Below are 2672 nucleotides of genomic sequence, written 5' to 3'. Positions count from 1 at the left end.
ATGTTTCAAAAATGATGATGGTAACATATGTATCAGCGGTTCTCAATCTGTGAGTCTTGACCCCTTTGGGGGTTGAACGACCCTTTCACAGGGGTTGCCTAAGATCATCAGAAAACACATATTTCAGATGATCTTAGAAACCAAGACAGCGCTCCTCTATCCGTCTCCAGGCGGGTCCACCCACATGCAGATACACCCACATATGAGTACCCAGTGTGAAGACTGTTACCCATGCTACACCATACTTGAAGACAAAATTTCATTTATTTGTAATTAGAAATAAATATTTCACGATATATAATTACATATTGCTTTGTGTTTAATCGCTATGTTTTAATCATGTTCAATTTGTAACAATGAAAATACATCCTGTATATCAGATATTTACACTATGATTCATATCAGTAGCAAAATTACAGTTAGGAAGTAGCAATGAAAATAACTTTATGGGGCAATGAATGTACAATTGATGTATGTATGGATTGTGATAAGAGTCAGTCGTATGACTGACACAATTGATGTATGTATGGATTGTGATAAGAGTCAGTCGTATGAGCCCCTAATAAAACGATTTTTAAAAAAGGGCTAGATAAATGATAAAGCAAGTCCAGTAAAATATCGATTGTAGACTCTAGCCAGAGAATATCGGAATGCTCTCAGGTAGGCATCAAAGAACAAAAAAATCACATCATTGTGAGTGAGGGGGAGTGCGGAGTGGGCACCCAAAGCCCATCTGTAGGCAACTGGACATTCCCTTATAGAAAGGTCGCAAGGAGGAGACGAGCCAGTCAGGGTGCAGTGTAGCAACGATGAAACATACAACTTTCCTCTAGTTCCTAAATGCTTCCTCCCCCCACTCCCACACTTTCAGGATCCCAATTCTACCTTACAAATCTGACTAGACCAGAAGATGTACACTGGTACAGATAGGAACTGGAAATGCAGGGAATCCAGAACAGATGAATCCTTCAGGACCAGTGGTGATTGCGGCGATACCAGGAGGGTAAAGGGAGGGTGGGTTGGAAAGGGGGAACAGATTACAGGGATCTACATATAACCTCCTCCCTGGGGGACGGGCAACAGAAAAGTGGGTGAAGGGAGACGTCGGACAGTATAATATGACAAAATAATAATTTATAAATTATCAAGGGTTCATGAGGGAGGTGAGGGAAGGGAGGGGGAAAATGAGGAGCTGATGCCAAGGGCTTAAGTGGAGAGCAAATGTTTTGAGAATGATGAGGGCAACGCATGTACAAGTATACTTTACACAATTGATGTATGTATGGATTGTGATAAGAGTTGTATGAGCCCCTCAATAAAATGATTTTTTTAAAAAAGAAAAGAACTCTATGGTTGGGGGTCTCCACAACATGAGGAACCGTATTAAAGGGTCACGGCATTAGGAAGGTTGAGAACCACTGATATGTACAAATGTGCTTGACACACTGGATGGATGTATGGATTGTGATAATAGCTGTAAGAGACCCCAATAAAATTATATAAATATATTTGAATTTGGGGCCTCTTTTCTCCCCAACAAGGAGTCCTAGCAGTATAGTGGATTATAGTGGATATAGTGGGGCTGCCAGCTATGAAGGCGGCAGTTTGAAACCACCAGCTACCTTGCTGGAGAAAGATGAAGCTTTCTACTCCCAGAAAGATTTACAGCCTTGAAAACCCACAGGGGCAGTTCCCACAGGATTGCTGGCAAGGAGTTTAGTGGCCCCAGCTGGTGGCCCTACCCCCTCCCTCCCTGCAACAGCTCTAAGATCTCGGCTTGGAAGGAGGGAACCTAAGGTAATAGTGAGTGTAGTCCCAACTCTAACATGGAGAGAGGGGACGTGCAGATAGACACTACTGCCTGGTCACATTCCTGCCTCAGTTCTCCAGGGCTGGGGCTTCTGTCAACACTGGTCCACAGTGCCAGGAAGATGGCCAGAGGCTGGTCAGCAATGCTGGGCAGTCCACTTGCTCCCTGCTCCTCAGATGCAACCGCTTACATCTCTGATGATCCCTTTGTCTGGTGAGCTGATAGCTGCTGGCCAAAAGAATGCTGGGAAATCAGGAGCCTCGGGGCTCACCAAAGGAAACTGTGACAGCAACAGAGTCACCTGCCACACCAGAGCCCCCCAACCTTCAGCCTAAGCAGTGGTCTCCAATGTGGGGTTCCTGGACCCGCAGCATCACTTGGGAACTTGCTGTACACCCAGAACTACCTCCCCCTGCCCCCAGACCTAAGTCAGAGCCTCCAGGTGGAACCGCCTAAGTGATTCTGACACATGCACCTAGTGGTTTGAGAATCCTTATCCTAAACTGACAAGCCTCGCCTTTGAAAGCACAAGGTTCCGGATCTCCATCAAAGTCCATGGCAGGCGAGGTATAATCTCATACCTGGTCCAGCCCAGATTCTGCTGTCTCTCAGCTGTGGGACCTTGGGTATGTTGCTGAACCCCTCTTAACCTCAGTTTGCTCTTCTGTAAAATGGAAATAACTTTGCAATGCAGCTCCTGCACAGTTAGAAAGCACACATGCATGAAAACCCACACCAAGCTCCCCGACCCAGGTTTGATGACTGCTCGCAGCAGCCCAGCAGAGTAGAGCCGCCCTTGGGGGTTTCTGAGACTGTAAAAAGCCTCAATTTTCCCTCGGCTGGTGTTTTTGAACAGCTGAGC

Source organism: Echinops telfairi, unplaced genomic scaffold (assembly GCF_000313985.2).
Source record: "Echinops telfairi isolate 266 unplaced genomic scaffold, ASM31398v2 ScPeMD7_7475;HRSCAF=8513, whole genome shotgun sequence".
Classification (NCBI taxonomy): Eukaryota; Metazoa; Chordata; class Mammalia; order Afrosoricida; family Tenrecidae; genus Echinops; species Echinops telfairi.
The sequence above is the reverse complement of the archived record's forward strand: the minus strand, read 5'-3'. Positions refer to the sequence as shown.